We start from the raw sequence: 22,137 nt of genomic DNA on the forward strand, positions 1-22,137 counted from the left end.
TAATTGGCTGATGTGTACTTTTCCTTTGCACCCCCTTACACACACACACACACACACACACACACACACACACACACACACACATACGCGCACACACCTCCTTTCAAACTCAGACAAACAAACTTGTCCATGGTTTGATTTGTTTATGTATTCTATTTGGCATCCTCGCTTCCTTAAACTGTAAATCAGGGGAGCGCCGTAGCATGGGGAGCTAATAACCCGCCTTGTACATCTGCCTTCATAAATTATGCAGCGAGCTCGGCTGCAGCCTTGTTGTCTGTCAGGTAGACTGCGCCGGTCCTGTCAGGACCCACCTCAACGCTGAACGTTGCGAGAAGGACTCTGAGAGCAGCTGCAAACCTGAAACAGTGCGGCGTGGGTTGAGACTGTCAGTAAACATTTTAAAACTCTCTCTTTTTTTCTTTTAAAGAAGTTCATCCAAACAGGCAATTAAAAAACTTCTGACTAATGAGCAACCGTGTGAGCTTCAATTCAGCATCAGTTGAATCAGTCCTGGTTCTGTCTGCAACAAAAGGAAAACAAAGCAGAAAGCTCACAGTTCTGAAATGCCAATTAAGGTGGAAGAAAAAGCTTTTGTTCATATTTGTTAAAACAAAGCAGAAGGGTGTCTGATGCACGCTGTAGGTTTGGCTCCTATTCTTCCATGTCTGAGGCCTGAAAATAAAAGCAGTTCCACAACAGAAAGATGGAAGCAAGTGCTATTAGGAATAGAAATCAAAGCCTTAAATAAGAGTAATTAGACCAAAGGGAAATCTCTATCCGGTGTCTCCATCATTTACAGCCTTCTGAGCGCTACATCGCCACTAAGTGTGTTCAATTATCACTCATTTCTACAAACACACTCATTAGACTGTTTCCAACATTGCACGTTTCAGTCAAATCTTTTTAAACAACTTCAGATAGACCTGCTGTCTAGGACACACTGCGACCTTTTACAGGTGATCTAAATCTGGTTTAGCCACATTTTAAAACCTAGATTATCACTATTATGATCTGATAACGTACACAATGTCAACAACTACTGACCATTCATGTCCGTCCAGTGGTTCTAAAGTCTCTCTTATGCTCAAATCACACACACCATTCCAGATGTAGTGAACAATTCATCCTTATAAATCCAAACACACTTTGATTGTATGCACCAAATATGGAAACATAATCCAGCTCACATGAAAGAATACAAAAGGAGACCTGGTTATGAGAGCATGATCGGGATGGAGGCCAGTTAAGTTAGCTTCACACGTAGCTAATTTTAAATTGTCCCACAATTTGCCAAACGTGAGAGTTCCTAGAGGCATTGATAAAAGATAAAAGATACACAAGTTTTGGTTCTTCAGTGTGTTGTGCAGCACAAAAACTACACACACGCTGATTTCTCACACAACCAATGCGCAGTCAGATAGGAAAGCACGTGTGTTAAAAGAGGAGCTTTGATTGGCTACATGTCACATTCATATGATTGTTCCATGCAAGTAGGTCAAAATCGTCCCCAATGACAGACGTTGGGTTACTGAATCTGTGAAATCCTGTCTACCAAAAATGTTTTCTAGTAGAAACTAACATTTTAAGTGAAATAGAAAAACAATATGGCAGCAAATAATCTTTGCTCTTGGTTAAACATGAAAGCAGTAGAAGTCATGAGCAATGTAAAAAAAAAAAAAAAAAAAAAGAAGCCCAGGCACCTTAGAGGGTTTGGTTCTTGCTCCGTTTTAGGTCATTTTAACAAAGAGATGCAAGAACAGAGTCACAAACTTGTTTATACAGATGTTTTATTGTATTTGTCATTTATAAAGATAAACAACAGTCGGACCTGATGATATCTGCAGACAACAGCTTAAATCATGGGCCAAACAACTGGGCTGGTTATTCCATCAAATTGTTATTTTGAGGGGCAGCAGCAGCTCAGGAGGTTGAGCAGGTTGTCCAGGAATCACAAGGTCGCAGGTTCAATCCCGTCTACCGCTCGAGAATGCTGCTGTTGTGTCCTTGGGCAAGACACTTGACCTGACATGCCTGCTGATGGTGGTCAGAGGGACCGGTGGCACCTCTGCTCGCCAGCCTCATCTCCATCAGTGCGCCCCAGGGCAGCTGTGGCTACAATGTAACTCATTTCCACCAGTGTGTGAATGTGTGTGTGTGTGTGAATGGGTGAATAACTGATTGTGTTGTGAAGTGCCTTGGGGATTGTAGAACCCTAATGGGTGCTATACAAATACAAGCTATTTACCATGTCCTACAGTGACTCCGCATGCTCTAAAATGTTCAAAGGATATGTGTGCATGGGCAGCGCCAGGCGGTAGCTAGGGGTTACTAAAGCAATCCCCATGAGATTGGGCCAAGTATCGGCTTAGCAACCCCTACTCTTGAACACCCCACCCCCCGCGCACGCTCTGTGCCATCGCAGGTTTCCCAGTAATTAGAAAGGTCCATGTTAAAATCCAAAGATTCTACCACCGTTGAGGTGCTGGGGCTGTGGCTAAACCCTGTTAAAGCCCATGGCATAAATGCTGCGAGGACTGAACAGAAGCCTTGACATAAGTCTCAGAATTCTGAGAAAAAAGGTCAGAATTCTAAGATTAGATCTGAGTATTTTCAGATTTAGGTGAGTGATGCATTTATGTCACGAGCCGAGGTGAGTGTGCCTCCACAAATAAACCACCTTTGAGGTTCTTTTCCGACAGGTGAGGAGCAGAGGGGACACCAGCTGTGCTGGATTTGTAATCAGGTGTCCTAGCATAAAGGGAGGATAGAAACACCACTCGACGCCGGATGATTACTACAGTTTGGTTAGCTCTAGCCACTTGTACTCATTTGTCTAGTTCGCAAGTTCTCGTGTTTTTGGATTATCTTGGATTTACTTTGTATTTCTTGACTTTGGACTAATCTCTGAACCCTCATCTGCTTTGCCCCGTCTAGGACACCCTCTACCATCTCCATTACCTTCGCCGCCAGAGACCCCGGAAAAAGTTGCTATGAAAGAGCAAGCCATTTCTATACCATGGCAATGAAAAACTGTGAACATTCTATACCCCATTGCTACATCCTACCTCTATGAGATGGGCTTTTCTACTGTTGCTGCACTCAGATCTCAGCTTAATACAGAGCAAGAGTTTAGAGTAGCAATATCAGGTTTCAAGCTCAAATTTGAATAGATGAATGGTACTAAAGGGCTCCCTGCAGCCATTAAACACAGAGTAGACTCGTCTCTTTACCAAATATCAGCACAATGTCTTGTTTTATGTGTTCCAGGAGATCTATTGGGTTTCTGGCAGCATGATGGCAACTTGTAAGTGTTCATACGAAACATAGAAATGCAGTCAAATAAGTTTGTGAAGCTTAATGGTCTTGTTTTTTAACAACTGAACAAACTAGTGTTGCTGAAAAAGGGTTTTCAGGATTCAAGTATTTTTATTGTCTTCTAGATTGACCAAATATTCTGTGTGTGTGTGTGGGGGGGGGGGGGGGGGGGGGAGCACAACTTTAACCCTTTGATGCATGAATTATGAAATCTTCAACCGTGATTTTTGTAACAATTTTTTTTCATTCATCTTTAGGTGTGAATGAAACAAATTTCAACAAATATTTTTGTAACATTTAATAACTTACAAATAATGTATTACATGTCCACCTCAGTGGACAGCGTGCGTTTTGAACATGAAATATGTTGGCTTGACTTACTGAAGTCCAAGTGGAGGGGCTCAAATGCAATAAAGTCTTCAACAGCTGCAGCTTACTAGCAAAAAAAAAACTATTTTGAGTACCTGTCCACTGTAGTGACCATTATGCATCAAAGGGTTAATGAACAAACGTCGCTGAAAATAAGCAAATGTGGTGTAAATATTTGTAAACCTCTGCTTGTTTGATTCTCCTGTGGAACTCTCGCATGATTGAAGTTGAGGAGAACGATGTGCTGATGAGATCACACATCTGTCTGATGGAGACATGGCTCCAGCAACATGCTCCAGACTTGTTTAGCCGTCTCTCCAACAAGTCTGGATACAGAAAACTCCTCTTTAGCTGGAAAAACAACAAGCAGCCTGACACTGACCAAGCCTTCATCCTGTGTGTTTCATCCACCTTTTTGCTTGCCTTTTTTCTCTCTCTTACCCTGCGCTCTCCAGTGGCGTTGAACAGTCTTTCTGCTCTGAAGTCTTCATTATCGCTGCATGCTTGCCAAGAAGCAGACAAACAGCTATTTCCAGTCCATGCCTCTTCTCTTTCCTCTCACATCCATCCCCTCACTATCCCCTGCCTCGTAACAAACCCCTCTCTCCCATTCTCCTCAAATGTCTACAATTTTCCTTTGAGCACTATCAGTTCGTCATTTCTTCCTTCTCTATTCGCCAACCAAAAACCCTTTACCAAAATCTTCCTGGCAAAGCATCGTGCTGTTCTGATGTACTGACCAGTGAGGCGAGCATTTGACTGATGAAAATCATCCATTTAGTGGATGTGACTGATGACAACTCCATTGCGGAAGCAGTCTCAGAAACCAGGTCTATGTGGAACACTAGTGGCTACAGAGCATCACCTATATGCCACACTTGTTGCTAATCAATCAGCTTTAACCTGACCTCAACATTAGTCTTCCACAATCGCGTTGAGGTCACGAAGAAGGCTCCTAGAGTCTTAATGATGTTTTACACTTTAAATTTTGTAATTGTATTGAAATTTCCTCCGTAAACGACTGCAAAATACAAAAGAGATGATAGGAAGCGATCGGGACTCCTTCAGCAACAGTTCGTGAGGCTCATTCAAATCAAATCAAACTTTATTTATAAAGCACTTTTCATGCATAGGATGCAACACACAGTGCTTAACCGATTAAAATGACCCGTATAACCCACATCCCCTCACTTTCCCACACTTAAAACAATTGTGACAGTTTCACCCCCAATCCACAAGCCATTCCCAGGTGCGCGCGCACACACACATGCACACACACACACACTCATCCACATAACACATTAAAAGACAACAGTAAACACTAGGCTGAGTTCAGATTGGACAGGTAATGAAGGACAGGTCATTCAGTCTGTGGTAAGTCCATGTGACTACGTATTTGTTAATTAGAGAAGATGTTTTTAGAAACATCCATCTCCGGGTGTTTTTAAACCCACGGAGTCATGTTGTTTTCGTGTTCTGATTCTCAATCCACGATCATTATAATAATAAATAAAGAAATAAATGAGGACACATGTTAATGAAGACTTACTCGACTTTGCAGTCACTGTCAGGATTTATGTGTTTTCTTTGGCCATCACCCACAGGTGATGTAAACAACGCTGACTCTGCTCATCTGAACTAATTGCTGCTATTAGCATGACCACGGCTTTCTGTTTTCAAAAGAGATCGGCCCAACTTTCCTTAAAACCAAATAATCGTAGACCTCCAGATGTTTGAAAGTCTTTCATTTCTCATGAGTGAAGAGTCCAGGGCTTTCTCTTGAATAGGAATAAGTGTCTCCCCAGCAGATTTGTGAAAAAAACAAAACAAAAAAAACACAGGTAATTAGGACCAACGGGTTCCGTCATACCAGAGCTCATACGGGCATATAACTTTTAATTTAACTTTAATTTTCACTTTATTACAGATTTTAAGCTTCTCTCCAAACCTCCTCTTGTCTTTGGACGTTGAAGGGTTTATATATCGGGCATTTTGTTCGTAAAATCTCTTAAAAGTGTACGTTGCATATTGATAGTAGATTGTTTTTGCCACACAGCCACTTGTACATGTGCACAAAGATGAAAAAATATGTCAACAAAGATCCTCCTATAGACCTGTATGTCTCCATCTGTCATCCTTGGACGACTTATTTGGTTTACTCCACCTACTTTTAGAGTACATAGTTCCTCATGCTGCTGCCGCCTCCTCCCCCACCTAAGCAGTGTATCAAGTTATGTGATCATGTTAACCCCCCGCTGTCTTGTCCACGTGGGTGAGTCACACTGGGCTGAAACTACAACTCTTTCCCTCTCTTCCTTCCACCCTGTCTGAAGGCTAGTGGTGCCCTTTGCTCCCCAGGTGAGCTGTCACTGTGGATCTGAGCTACCTAACACACCAAGAATAGACTCAGCTCCACAGTTGCAACTGATAAACACACACACACACACACACACACACACACACACACACACACACACACACACACACACACACACACACACACACACACGTAGCTTTTTTGTGAACATTGTAAAAGTTGAGGGAATGGCTGTAGTGTTAAGTGGGAATGGTCTAAACATGGTCCTTGCTTAGTTTGTGACAGAAGCCCTGACACTAAAACAATGGTTCTCAAACTGTAGTTCTAACATTCAGATTCCCTTCAGTAGTAATAAGTAAAACAGTAACAGAGTGGTGAGATTTTACATGATCTAAGACACATGATAAGATGACAGCCCAAATAACAAGGCATGGCTTTTAAATTTGATGACAAGTTGTCCTGTTTTTTTTTTTTTGGGGGGGGGGGGGGGGGTAATATCTGATCTAGAACTATTAAACAAATCATTCAGCAAACATGTTCAAGGCTGTACAAGTACGCAGATTCATTACCGGTTCGTTAACCCAGCGCCGGATCTCCGTTTGCACGGTCACCGCTCTTTAATGTGCGATGCCGTTCATTGATTAACACATGATGAACACTTCTAAACTTACTGGAGATCTCCTGTGATTTAGTGGCAACACATTTACCTCAACAGTTACAGCTGATTCTCCCATTTTAAAATAATAAGCCACAATGGTAATCATGGCTCAGTAATAGGACATGAGTCTTAACACCCCACCCTGCTAAGTGTAGCGCACAGCTGCCATGTCAGACCTGCGGAGCAGCTGATCCAGAGGGAGAGAATAAGGAAAACCCTTCAACCTTATTTTAACATTAACAATCAAACACAGCAAAGCATCGTTTTACCTGCAGTTACTCACTAGTGAAGAAAACTTAACTTCTATGAGCAGGGACGGCCACACTTTCCTGTGGGACACCCACTTTCCCAGTTTCTGGCTAATGTAGTGTTGATGATTGCTACATATTTATTAAAATGACCAATAAGGTGTGATAATGCCATATAAACATTACATATAAATCAGATTGATCATTCAATGATTAATTAGAAGATTATAGTTTATTTTACTTATTCAAGGACCATAAACACACTTTATATTAATTCAGACGGAGTCATGTATATAGTTTATAAAAATGAATGAATTTCTTTTCCCTAAACTAATAATTATACATGACAATATATGAATGGAATGATGGATATGAAGTGGATTAGTGTGACAGATGAGATGTTGTCATGGAAGCTAGATGTCTTAGCAAAACCTTTCTGAAGTATTTGAGAAAATTTGTGAAGTCTGGGTTGTAAAAGCTGTATGTTTGTTAAACTACAAATTTGCTTATATAAATCTTCCGACACAACCCGTACTAAGTCTACGCACCATTGTGTGGAGATTCTCGTGCGATCCAGGGGGTCAAGAGGTCGTGATGGTCACTGCCGGTGGAGTGAACCTCTCGGTATCAGGAACCCGTAGATTAGCTCCGATAGGACCCGTCTAGTCTGAGATCTCTCCCGGTCACGACAGGAAGATGGAATGCTTGGTTGTGTCTAAGTCTGTGTTTGGCTCTTAGAAGAGCCGTTTTGTCTGATATCACCCACAGTGTTGCAGAGAGGCTTTGACCTGAGGTCAAAAGATAGGATGGTTCCAAAAATACTTTTTCCCCGATTTGGCCGAATCAGCTGGAACCTGAATTATTCGGGAAGTAATTCCTGTTTTATTAAAACCACATTGTTGATAAATTAGGCAAATCAGAATTTGACACGTTTGAGGGCTTTATGAAAACATTTCTCAGACGTTCCGCCTTCCTTCAGATACAAAGATGGTTAACTCTCTGTGTGAATGAGTTGTTTTAAAACACTTATGTGAGGTGAAAGTTATCCATAACAATAATCTTATTATAGTGTGTATGCATATATTGATAGATTAACTTTTGTTAAATCAAACACATACTTGTAGGGTTAATGAACTACATATGTAGGAATTAAAGGCTGTTGCTATCAGCTTATGTTTTAATTCCTAAGAAGATCAAACAAATTAACGAATGAAATGTACATGCATTCCTGTTTGTCACATCCCCTTCCCACTGTCCTTGTTAAATCATGCCTCCTGTCTCTGCTCCCTTTCATTACAGCAATTATTCAGTCTTCATTATCATCTGGAACAGTTCCTTCTCTTTTTAAATCTGCAGCGGTCAGTCCCATACCAAAACAGCCTGGTTTAGATCCTAATGACTTCAATAACCTCAATCCCATCTCATACCTTCCCTTCATTGCAAAAGTTTTAGAGTCAACTGTGGCATCACAACTTCAATCCCATCTCACATGTAATAAGCTCTATGAAGATTTTCAGTCTGTCTTCCACCCGCATCACAGCACCGAAACCGCTGTCATTCGTATAACTAATGATTTACTTCTTGCTGCTGATTCTGGTCTCATTTCCGTTCTCATTCTACTTGACCTGAGTGCGGCCTTTGACACCATCTCTCACTCGATCCTCCTAAATAGACTCTCTTCTCTTGGTATCACTCACACCCCACTCCGCTGGTTCCAGTCATATCTCACTGGCCTCACTCAGTTCATTCAGTTACAATCTTTTTCTTCCAAACCATCCCCAGCCACCTCAGGTGTGCCCCAGGGCTCTGTCCTGGGTCCTCTTCTGTTTATAATCTATCTCCCACCCCTCGGCAATATCTTCCTTAAATTTGGCATACAATTCCATTGCTATGCGGATGACACCCAGCTCTACATGTCTAGTAAGCCCCAATCCACCCTTTTGCCTTCCACCTTTACCCTCTGCCTCTCAGAAATTAAAAAACGGTTCACCTCCAACTTCCGTAAACTTAATGATAGTAAAACTGAACTTATCCTGGTCTGTACCAAGTTCAACATTGCCAAAATTGACAGCTTCTCCATAACCATTGACAAACATCACGGTTACCCCCACCCCTCAGGTTAAGAGCCTGGGTGTCATCCTCAACAGCTCTCTCATTTCAGGCTCATATCAATAACATAACTCTGTCTGCATACTTTCACCCCCGATCCATAAATCGTCTCTGCCCTTCCCTTACGTCTAATGCTACAGCCATCCTAGTCAATAGCCTTGTTACCTCCCGCCTTGATTACTGTAATTCACTTCTGTATGGTCTCCCTAGCGAACCCACTCATAAACTCTAACTTGTTCAGAATTCAGCAGCACGTATTATTAGTAGAACTGACACTTTCCACCACATCACCCCAGTCCTCCAGCAGCTTCATTGGCTTCCCATAAAATTCAAATCCATTTTCAAAATTCTACTCCATACATTCAAAGCCACCCATTCCAAATCCCCTCCATGCATTGCCAGCCTCATTAGCATTGCTACACCCTGCCGTTCTCTCAGATCTTCCTCCTCCATCCATCTGGTAATTTCCTCATTCCACCTCAGCACCATGGGCAGAAGAGCTTTCAGCTGCTCTGCTCCCCGTCTCTGGAACTCTCTCCCTCCTGTCATTAGAAACACCGATAGCTTCAACCTCTTCAAAATCAAACTCAAAACCATTTGTTCCAAACCGCTTACTGTTTGTGATTTAATCTATTTTATTATGTTTTATTCTGTTTACTTGTCCTTTAGTGGTTTTATCTGTATTTTTATTGTGTACTGTGTTCCTTCTCCTGTAAAGTGACCTTGGGTGACCTGAAAGGCGCTTTTAAATAAAATGTATTGTTATTATTATTAAAGTTTAAAATCTCTTTTATGGGTTTTGGTTGAAGCAGGGAAATGTCTCTCGTCCTCATTCCTTATCTTCAAGAGCGCTGACTCATCTCACAACCAAGTCTGTAACTACTCTAAGCTCAAAGGGCAACTTTGGCAAGGCTGCAACTAGTGCAAAATGCAGCTGCAAAATTTTGGGTGGAAAAAGAAATTCCCTGGTCTTGGAATCCTTGCACTGGCTGCCTGTGGATTTCTGGATTTGTTTTAAAGTCTTTTTATTGGTTTTCAAATCGTTAAACGGACTGGCTCCTGCATATTTGCAGACACTGATACATCCATATACACCAGCATGGGCACTCCGCTCAGACGATAGTCTCCTACTCACAGCTCCTAGGACCCGTTTAAAGACAAGAGGAGATGGGGCTTTTTCCGTGGCAGACCCGAAACTCTGGGATGAGTTACCCTTTAATCTGCGTGCTTCACCATCGGAAACACTTTTTAAGGTCAGGCTAAAGACTTATTTATTTGATCTGGCCTTTAACCGTGGCCGTTGGTCTGCTTGTATTTTCTTTTATCAGTGAAATTTGTATGCTGTTTTTATTTATTTTTATTGTTTGCTTTGATCCTTGTCCTGTCATTACTAATACATGTCTGTACAGTGCTTTGGTGTCACTCCTGTGCCTGAAAGGTGCTTTAGAAATAAAGACTGGATTGAGTTGAGGAGATGATGATGCTTGGATCTCCTGCAGGAGTCTTCAGCGTTGCTCTCATGGTCCATGCATCAGGCAGCCCACCAGGCACCACTGACAACTATCACCAACACAATTTGTGTTTAACTCATCCCCACTGATGCTATTCAGCCAAGTGTGCATATTCCCTTTGATCCCCAGCTAAGCACAATCGGCAGCATAAAAACATCTCCATTTTTTTCTCCATTGATAATTGAACTTTGGCTTTAAGCTTGGGTCATCTACCTGAGACCTGGAGGTTTCAGGGTTGTTTTTGCTAAAGAAGATGATCCCTGTAGATTATTGATGCTAATAGTAGCTAAAGTCTAGGGGGGACCACCACCTCTTCCAGGGTGGTGCTCCCCCCTATCTGGCCACTCTCCTGAACAAACATTCCCCATCACGCGCTCTGCGCTCCTCTGACCAAAGCCTGCTCGCTGTCCCTCGTTCTAGGTGTCGTACTCGCGGGGACCGGGCTTTCTCAGTCCTAGCACCGTCACTCTGGAACCAGTTGCCACCCTCAGTTAGGCTGTCCCCATCTCTGCCAGTCTTTAAGAGTCGCCTAAAAACACACCTCCTCCACTTGGCGTTTCCTGAACATGTTTGATTCGGCCCTCTTTTACATTGAATTTCTTTCACAGTTTTCACTGGTTCACTCTATCCCTTATTTTACCCATCTGTCCTGTACTAGAATGTTTTGCTTTTTTATTTATTTATTTATTTTTTGTAATTTGTATTTTGTAATTTGAATTGCATTTATTTTGATTTATTCACTATATTTGTTCTTCTACTGTACCATGTTCAGCGCCTTGGGCTTCCTGACAGGGTTGCGGAAGGCGCTTTATAAATAAAGCTTTGATTGATTGATTGATTGAAGTCCATCATGTCATGACTGACCAAGGCTGTGATTAGCTGATTTTAAAATTGTATGAGGGAAAAAGATGCAGTTTTCAGACGAAATCCTCCAATACAAAACACACTGAAGTAAAATAATCTACTTCTTTCTTTTGCTTGTTATTTTTGGGACATTTCACTGCATGATGTGATGGTTTGTAGCACCTCTGTTATTCTCCAAAGAAGTTCACAAACTGTACAACACCCTCTGAGATGCATATGAGACGAACTGCAGGATATTTTTCTTCTAGCATAGCTGAAACGTCTCCTACTGTATAATCAAGACAAAAGCTGAAATCCACCCTTCAAAGAGCAAAGCAATCACTGCTCCCCTTAAGGCCTGTTACAGCTATAGGTCAACAGTCCAGCTCAGTTCCTGACAACAGGAAACACAAAGCTTTATTTTGTTGACTGTGAGGTGCTCGTGTCTGTGTGAGAATGTGGGCGAGAAGGTCTGGCAACAGGGAGAGGGGTGAGAGAGGGATTTAGAGAAGAAGAGGAGAGAAATGAGGTGAGACAATCCCAGGTGCAGACCCTGACTGTGGCTGACCTTTTCTTTCATTAAATAGTCAGTGGACCCCCCCGTCTCTACATCCATGGGAGCATTTCAGTCACTGCAGCTAGACATTAAGTCAATGTGACAGCTTTAAAGGTAAATCTTAGCCCACAGACTCCACCAGCACATCTTAATGCAACACAACTGCTTAAGTATTGTTTAAACATTAAAAACTAAATGCAATTATAGAAATTTTACAAATCGAAAACAATTCATTCACAAGACAAGGACCTGATTCCATGTAGGTGGCATGGAATGTGGAAAAGGCAGACCAATTATCAGAGCTAGACAGTGTATCAAGCGTTGACAGCTGGCTAGTGTGCTAACACACATTTTTAAAGGTGAACTATGTAATAATTGAGTAATAGCGACACCCTGTGGTCACATTTGTTTACTGCAATGTCAGTTTCTCTGGGGTTGCCAGTTAGGGATAAGAAACTAAAGTTTATATATTTTAACAACCATGAATGTACATTTTTGTCCTTTAACATACAATGAATATACAACTTTTTAACACTTTATAAATCAATAAAAGATTTTAAATATATAATTACTCACTATCAGTTAATTTGAGCAAATGGATGATATTTGAGCTAGCCTGCAGTTGGGTAAAAGGGTGTGCCTCACACACACACACACACACACACACACACACACACACACACACACACACACACACACACACACTCACACTCAGGTTTTTATTTCGGTCAACTAGAGAAGCAAGTTTTCGTATGAAGCTCCAGCAGCTCATTCAGCCATTAGCATTCAAGTTTAGCTCTTTATCACAGCTAGCCTGTTCATTGTTATGCTTATTTAGACACCGTTCAAGTTATATGTTCATCCCCAAGATGTGCTGGTGAAGGGTTTCATTAATGAAAATAGTAATCATATGATGGCTGAAGCAGTTTGTTTTTACTGATGGATAAAAATAAAGACTAAACTCATTCATAGCTGTGATAAATGTAATATAATCTGAGCATTCATGATAATGACGATAAATGACCCGCCTTTCAGAGTCAGAAGACTCCAAAGCACTTTTACATTACAGTGTATCATTCATTCACACACAGATTCACACACTGATGGTGATGAGCTATAATGTAGCCACCCACGGGCACACTGGCAGAGATATTAGCAGTAACAAAAATAAAAAAATTGGGCAGACATTTCACTAAAACATCGGAGATTGTAAATCCTGTTTGTTCTTTCAGTATTAGTGATAAACTAATCATTATCAAGCATTAAACGTTGAAAAACAACAGAAAAAAAAATGTGGATTTTAATGTCGGCCAATTTTTATGCAATGAAATAAGCCAACATTGTACACAGGTAGCATAATTAGTAGCATTTTTCCATCTTAACACAACCCAAAGCCTCTCCTCACCGACAACAGTGGGGCAGGATTCGTTTTGTTGCTGAGCGGTGCGAAGCCGCCTGGTGGAGACACTCCCGGGGCTGCGGGCCATGAAGGCCGCTAACAGATACCGGGGCGCTCTGAGGTTAGACATACTGAGTATTTGAACATTCATCACATGTCAGAAGATATTCTGTAACAAAATAAACACAAAACAGAATCACACACACTCAGCGGGTGAAAAATATTAAGCCCTGCTAGCATTGATGCTAGTTAGCTTTGAGCTCCATGGGTAACACAATGCCTTCTGCTTTATTTGTTTGGTCTAACAACAAAATGCTAGTTCATACCTGTCTAGGAGAATGCTGCCTCCCTCCTGAAATTGATTTGGTCCAAACATCTCCATCTTTAACAATAGTTTCCATTGTTTAGCTTTGTTTTATTTCTCCTGTTTTTCTTCAGTCTTTTGGAAGGATGGAGGCTTCTTAGATATGCATAAAAATCCTTCTGTACTGCTCCGTGTACTGCCTTCAACTCTCTCCACAACACTGTTTCCACTAACCAGAGGGTATAGAGACTCCTCATGGCTGGAACTTGTAGTCACAGTGGAGAGTGGAGGCGAATAATAAATTAACACAGATGTGGTGTTGGAGACGAGGTAACAAGCCAGGTTAAACTTTCATTGGCTCTGGAACCATGAAGAATGAGGGGGGTGTTGTTTTTTTTAACAGAAAGGCCATCACAGCCCGGCCTTTTTTAAACAGAAAACCTTGCATTCCCTCAGCTAGCTGAAAAGGAGATCTTGTCAATGTATCCTTCCCTGCAATGTGATACACACATTGGACTGTTGTGATTATTTTACCGTCCAATTCTTACATAGCTCACCTTTAACCTTTCTCTAGAGCAAGCCATCATTCCATCCTATTTTAAGTCAACAACCACCGTCCCAGTGACACATAAATCTCTACATCTCTTAACGACTACTGCCCCATTGCACTCACTCCTATCATGATGAAGTGCACGGAGAGCCTGGTAAAGGAAAATTTTTTCCCCTTTATTTAACCAGGAATGGCCACGTTGAGATCAAAAAACCTTTTTTACAAGGGAGGACTCCGTGACCATTCCTGACTAAATAAAAGAAAAAGCCTGGACTGACCAAGAGGCAGCAAAACGGTTACAAAAATTAAATAACATACACATCATGAAAAACAATTACAGTGTAAAGAGTTCAACTGGAATGCTCTCACTCTGGACTTAAAAGTGTTTAGTGAAATGAATTCAGTTAAGTTCTAATAGATTTTAAGCTTGTTCGATGTAGAAGGAGCTGAGTAAACAAATGCGCTTTTTCCCTGATTTCAGATTTTTCGGAAAGAACTTTTATTCCTGCATACAGCATAGACGTAGAAGAGTAGAAGCCACACCAACCGCTACTGCCTATGTTTGGCCGCATTTGTGGGTTCTAGTTTTTATAAACTTTATGGTTAGCATGATGTTTAAGCTAGTCTTTAGCTCCGTAAAAGGTCCTTGGAGATCTGGAGCTAGAACGGTAAAAGAACAAGTTCATAAATCCATTCACGCACATCAGGACGAACACACTCACTTTTACGTTCGTCAGGCAAAATATCAATGAGTTCAGTTCATGTTCACAAAAAAAAAAAGAACAATCGTTCAATGAACACGTTCGGGCTCAACACTGCATTCAGAGCAGCATACCAGACACCATAGACCCCAACAGTTCACCTACAGGAGAAACAGGTCCACCTCCGACACCATCGCTGCTGCCCTACACGTCTCCCTCACCCACCTGGAGAATAAGGACTCCTACGCCAGAATCCTCTTCATCGATTACAGCTCTGCCTTCAACAAGGTGGCACCCAGCAAACTCACCCACAAACTGTCAGGACTCGGACTCCACCTTTCCCTCTGTCACTGGCTCCTGGACTTCATGAGCAGCAGGCCAAAGTCTATCAGGATCAGGAAAAGAACCTCAGCCAGCATCACCACGAACACCGGAACCCTACAGGGCTGTGTGCTCAGCCCATAGACTGTAAATACTGGACAAACGGATTCCATTGGCTTCAATAACACGTTTGTTGTCTATAATGGGAGGTGGCCACCACCGCCATTTTGACCGTGTCACAGGTTCCGTCCAGCCCAGACAATTCCATAAAAGGGAAGAGAGGAGGCGCTGAGGGTGTGGCTGTAAGGCTGGGCTCGAGTGACGACACCCAGGCGAACTAGCTACGAGCTAACCTGAAGCTAACCCTGGCTAACCCAAAGCTAAAGCGGAGGTGGGAGCCGAGCTAACGGATGTAGCCACCTAGCTTCAACCCAACCGGAGCTAACTGGAACACCCATCGACCTGAACCTCACACGGAGTTTAGGTGGAGGTTTTCTGCGCCTGTTCGTGAGAAGTACCTGTATTAAAAAAGTTTTAAATCGGTAAGTTTATAATTTATTTCCGTAAAGAATACATTTTGCTTTGAGCAAGTTTTCAGTAGTTTTTTTCGGCGCTATCACTCCTGAGTCGCACCAGCCATTAAATGTATCATGAAGAAGAGAAAATTTATTTAAGTCGTATTTTGGGGGGACATTTTATTATCTTTCTTACAAAATCTGAGACCAAGAGTTTCACATTGCAACACAAGCACCGGTAACCATAACAGAATGAACAGCCAGCAGAGGAGAGGATGGCGGTGTTTCAAACCCTCCCGGCCGGCGTGTAGAGCTCATTCCTGGGCTGGAGCCGGCCCTCAGCACCCCGCCACAGGCTCTAACAGATGCTGGCGGTGTTTCATATATTTCCAAAACGTAATACTTGTTTGTATCTTGTACAGCCAACTAGCCTTTATTCTGGACTCAGTACAATTTACCAAAAGTAAAGAGACATTATACAGATGAAGTAAGCACAAGATAACTTACTGGAAGACACAGAGTTATCATCAGAACCAGAACAAGAGAGCCTGATAACAGTCATGTGAAAATAACAGTTAAAAAGTATGTATGTATAATAGAAATAAAAATATATTAGAATTAGTGTAACTCAATGTGATCCAAACAAATCAGCCATAGCTGATTAGTAAATATGACATGAGGTCTGGGAGTTTTTAAGTTTCATTCTTTTATTACATTTTTTTCTTAGATCTATTAAAAGGTCACCATGGCAGCCTGTGTGTCAACGTCAGCTACACAAAGCAGCAAGTGTAAGTACCAAGTACTTGTCTTGACCACTTCATGAATGGTTTTGTACTTTAAACAGCTAGGCCAAACCTGGTATTTTTTCTCCATAGCCATTTGGATCATTGGAGACAGCTGAGTGAGGCGTGGTGCCCAGAGAGCTGCAGAGACAACCTTGGCCTCCCTGACGTCTGTGTCTCCTGGTTTGGATGGGACGGACCATCGACATACATACATGTGCCGACACTTTGCGCCCTGTTTTATAAACTGTAGTGTTAAAAATAAATGTTTTTGCTCAATTACTGGAATTTCTTTGGTTAAGACAAAAGTGAGGAATAATCATTTACAAGTTATTTGTACAACAGGCCCATTTTAAATCCCAACAGTTTCTTAGCAGACAATAGAAATGTGTTCTTTACTAACTTTACTTGGTTTGAAAATCTTACTAAAATAAACTTGAGTGCCGTATTGCAAAACCCAATCATACTTGTTATGTAAACATTAGCTTTGTAGATATTTTTTACAGATATATATTTGTGTGCAACAAAAACCAAACTTAAATAATTTGTCATTCTTTATTGAAAAACAACAAAATACAGGTATACAGAAGTGTGGGAAAATGATAATGTGAAAGTATTGCACTATAAATGAAGTGAGATGAGATGAAGGTGAGATGAAGGTGGACGCCAGCGGGCTGGACGCCGGACGAAGAAACCTGGAGACGGATCGCTCAGACAGGAAGGGAAGAGCTTCCTCTTACCTTGATGGAATTAAAGTTAGCCGTCGTCTGAACGCCCAACCGTACGGTCTGAGGTCAAAGGTCACAGGAAACACACACCAGTCAGCAGTCATACAGATGCATAAAGATAACTGTAGCCATGGCAACCAGCTGACATGTCCCCACTTTCACCAGCACCTGGTGCCTGCCGGGTCACCTGAATTCCTGTGTGATGTCAGCACGGTCGGCCGTGACTGCTGCCATCAGAGGTGACCTCTGATCAGCTGAATGAACTCACCTTCTAGGGTGACGCCGTGTTAGAGTCGGCTTCATCCTGTAAACAAACAAACAAACAAACAAATGAGTGGTAACAAAAACACCACGTCTGGTTCTAGTGGAGGCGGAGGACAACATGCACCTTTCCAGGAGCAGAACCCAGATGTTCTTGTTGCTACAAACAGAGACGAGCAGAGTTAAACCAGGAAGTGAGAGGGACCAGCTGCTGCAGACAGGTGACGCTCACCTGAGCCTGAACCATAGGAGCCTCCTCAGCCATCAGACCTTCTGACTCCAGTTCAGATGCCACCTTGTTGATGTCCCTCAGGCGGGACTTGTTGGCCTTCAGGTCCTGCAGGACAAAAGCACCTGCTGATTACCTTGTTGCGTTCGGGTTAACAGGTCTGGTGTTAGAACGTGGTGGATAAGAATGTTCTGACGGGCCGAGGGTTCTGAACTCACCCTGCAGGACTGGGCCTGCTCCTTCAGGGCCTGGATGCTGCTGCCGTAAGCCGACAGGTCCGACATCAGGGCCTCGTGCTTCTTCAGGAGAGCCTGTGGAGCAGAACATCAGCCACTTGGTGAGCCAGAAGCTCCAGGCCACAATCCACCTACCAGCCACTTGGTGAGCCAGAAGCTCCAGGCCACAATCCACCTACCAGCCACTGGGTGAGCCAGAAGCTCCAGGCCACAATCCACCTACCAGCCACTGGGTGAGCCAGAAGCTCCAGGCCACAATCCACCTACCAGCCACTGGGTGAGCCAGAAGCTCCTTTCCACAATCCACCTACCAGCCACTGGGTGAGCCAGAAGCTCCTTTCCACAATCCACCTACCAGCCACTGTGTGGGCAAGAGGTTTTTTGGGCTATACCAGGTGCCAGCTTGATCCAACATGGGGCCAAAGAAAGGAATCACAGCTGAAGAAGGAGATGACATTAAAAAATCCCTGGAATTTATGACAGAGGAAATTTCTACTATCAGAAAGCAGCAGATTACCATTTTGAACTTAGTGGAGGAAGTAAAGACTCTCCGCCTGCAGAATGCTGAAAAAGACAAGCGTCTGTTGTTGTTAGAGACAAAAGTGGCAGAATTGGAGCAGTACACCAGACTAAATGATGTCATTGTCAGCGGTTTACGGATTAAACCCCAAACATACGCCCGAGCAGTAGCTAATACCATTAATGGTCAACAGCCTGATGAGGAAGAAAGTACTTCTGTGGAACAACAGGTGGTAACCTTCCTCAAGACGAAGGCTGTTGAAGTGGACTCTTGTAACATTGAAGCATGTCACCTGCTGTCTCGAAGGAGTAACAGTGAAAAACAAGCTGTGATCATAAGATTTGCCAATAGGAAGCACAAAATGGCTCTCATCAAACAAGGTAAAAAGCTGAAAGGAACCAATGTCTACATGAACGATCATCTCACAAAACAGAACGCAGATATTGCAAGAAAGGCTAGATACCTCAAAAAAGAAGGAAAAATTCAACATACATGGACTTCAAACTGTAAAATATATATCAAACTGAAGGGAACTCCTGAACAAGCGAAGGTGTTGCATATCAGGAATATGGAGGAGTTGGACAAGTATTAAACCAATGGAGGTATGATGACATACAAACTGAGATAAATCTTATGGTGGACTCACAATCAACTGATTCATTAGTTACTAATTCTGATCATGTTAATCTGGCTAGTCAGGATACAGATTTTGAGATTTTTCAGTACACTGAATACAATTTTATGGACATGGAAAGTGACTTGGATCCGGAAAATAATTTTCTTTCAATGATCTCTTCTTGTAGCAAGTATTACACAGATGATCAGTTTAACAAGCTTATAAAGGCTGAGGACAAGTTTTCCATAATTCACTTTAATAGTAGGAGTATTTATGCAAATTTTAATAGAATTAAAGAATATTTGGATGACATCAATGGCACATTTAGCGTAATAGCAATATCAGAAACATGGCGGAAGGATGATTGTGACCTTAGTTTTGAATTGGATGGCTATGAAGCCAATTATATTAATAGACAAAATAAGAGTGGAGGAGGTGTTGCACTATATGTTGATAAGAATTTAAATTACAAAGTTGTAAAAAAAATGTCATTTTCAGTTGATAATTTATTAGAGTGTATATCTATAGAAATATCAAAGTCTAATATGAAAAACATTGTTGTCAGTTGTGTATACAGGGCACCTGGGTCTGATATGCATGCCTTTTTAAAATGGTTTGAGGGAACCTATTCAACACTTCAGAAGACAATCTTCATTTGTGGTGACTTTAACATTGATCTCCTAAATCCTAACAAATTGAAGCAAATAGATGAATTTATTAATACAGCATATAGTTTAAGCCTTTACCCGACAATTACTAAACCAACTAGAGTAACTTCACACTGTGCAACATTAATTGATAATATACTAACAAATAACATAGAGAATAATATAATAAGTGGTCTCTTAGTTAATGATATTACTGACCACTTACCCATTTTTATAATTTATGATGATAATTATAGGAATAATAATCCAGGTAATAGTATAAGGTACAGACGCATACGAACAGTTAATACAACTAATGCCTTCAAGAACGAATTGATAAGACAGACATGGGAGGAAATGTACCAGCAAACTGATGTTGACAAGGCTTATGAGACCTTTGTAAGAATATTTATTTCATTGTATGATAAGAATTGTCCCTTAACAAAATGTAGTAGCTCAAACACAAGGGATAATCAACCGTGGATGACGAAGGGGATAAAGTGTGCCTGCAAAAAGAAAAATAATTTGTGCAGGTTGTTTATAAATAAAAACACTCCAGAAGCTGAACATAAATATAAAATATATAAGAATAAGCTTACCAATATAATAAGAAAATGTAAAAAGGAGTATTATTATAAAAGTTTGAATAATGCTAAACATGATATTAGAGAAGTGTGGAAAATATTAAATAATGTAGTTCGACCAAATTTAGGTAATGATAAATTTCCGAAATATTTTGTTGAAAACAGTATTGTAAAACATGATTATGGTGATGTGGCTGATAGCTTTAATAAATTCTTTGTAAATATAGGACCGTCATTGGCAGAAAACATATCTAGCTCTTCAACATCACATACACCATTCTTAAAACAAATCAAACCTAATCCTCATTCCATGTTTCTTTCAGCTGTAGAGGAACAAGAAATAATACAAATTGTAAAAACATGTAAAGGTAAAACATCAACTGACAGTCATGGCATTGACATGATGACGGTAAAAGAGGTGATAGAAGGAATTTCAAAACCACTTGCATATATTTGCAATTTGTCTTTTCAATCAGGTGTATTCCCAAAATTAATGAAAGTTGCAAAAGTTATACCAATATATAAAACTGGGGATAAGCATCAATTTACGAACTATAGGCCAATTTCATTGCTTCCACAATTTTCCAAGATTCTTGAAAAATTGTTTAATAATCGACTCGAAATATTTTTGGATAAATACAAGATAATTTCAGACTGTCAGTATGGATTTAGACCGAATAGTTCAACATCACTAGCTCTGGTGCATTCTGTGGAAGAAATTGCAACGTCAATTGATCAGAAGAAACATGTTCTAGGGATATTTATTGATTTAAAAAAGGCTTTTGATACAGTTAATCATAAAATGTTACTTGAAAAGGTAGAGAGGTATGGGATTAGGGGTGTAGTGTTGAGCTGGTTGACAAGCTATCTACAACAGAGGAGACAGTTTGTGAAATTTGGAGAATGTTCATCTACATGGTTGGACATTGTTTGTGGAGTACCACAGGGGTCTTTGTTGGGTCCAAAATTATTTTTATTATATATTAATGATTTGAGTAATGTAACAAATACACTGACATTTGTTTTGTTTGCCGATGATACCACTATTTTCTGTGCAGGAGAGAATATTAGCGAGTTAGAAAGGATGGTCCAAATTGAAATGTGCGTCATTAAAGAGTGGTTTATTGAAAATAAGCTTACATTAAATATAGCAAAAACAAAATGTATGTTGTTTGGTATGGCTAATAAAACTGAGGTTAAGCTGCAAATAGATGGATGTGCAATTGAGCAAGTAACAGAACATAAGTTCCTTGGAATAGTAATTGATAATAAATTAAGTTGGAAACCACAAATTAAACATGTATACAATAAGGTTGCGAGAAGCATCTACATTATGAATAAAGCTCGGCAGTACTTGGATTATAAATCACTCCATGTCCTTTATTATTCATTGATTTATCCCTATCTTATTTACTGTGTGGAGGTATGGGGTAACACTTTTAAAACATCTATTGTACCCTTGTCTATCATACAGAAAAGAGCCCTGAGAGTCGTTCACAATGTTAGATTTAGAGACCACACTAATCCGTTATTTATATATTCTAAAATACTAAAATTTAAAGATTTAATTCAGCTATATACAGCGACATTCATGTTTAAAGTGCATAGGAAATTAGTACCACACACATTATTAATGCTATTTATAAAACCAGATAACCTATATAATTTCAGATACAAACTTAACTTTAGGCATACATATTTTAGAACAACTATAAAGTCATTTTGTATTTCTGTTACGGGTGTAAGAGTTTGGAATAAGCTAAGTGAGGATCTAAAGCAAAGTCCCTCATTGCATAAGTTTAAAGAGAAGTATAA

The 22,137-nt window shown here is 40.9% G+C and overlaps 1 long non-coding RNA gene across 1 annotated transcript; it reads left to right on the forward strand.

Annotated features, from left to right (window-relative positions):
- Positions 1-15,356: 15,356 nt before the first annotated feature.
- Positions 15,357-17,560, forward strand: LOC139070569 (uncharacterized). The gene is made up of 3 exons (XR_011521062.1): positions 15,357-15,746; positions 16,447-16,507; positions 16,595-17,560. It is a non-coding gene; the product is annotated as an uncharacterized lncRNA (long non-coding RNA).
- The last annotated feature ends 4,577 nt before the right edge of the window (positions 17,561-22,137 follow it).

This window comes from Nothobranchius furzeri, chromosome 7 (genome assembly GCF_043380555.1).
Source record: "Nothobranchius furzeri strain GRZ-AD chromosome 7, NfurGRZ-RIMD1, whole genome shotgun sequence".
In the NCBI taxonomy this organism is placed as follows: Eukaryota; Metazoa; Chordata; class Actinopteri; order Cyprinodontiformes; family Nothobranchiidae; genus Nothobranchius; species Nothobranchius furzeri.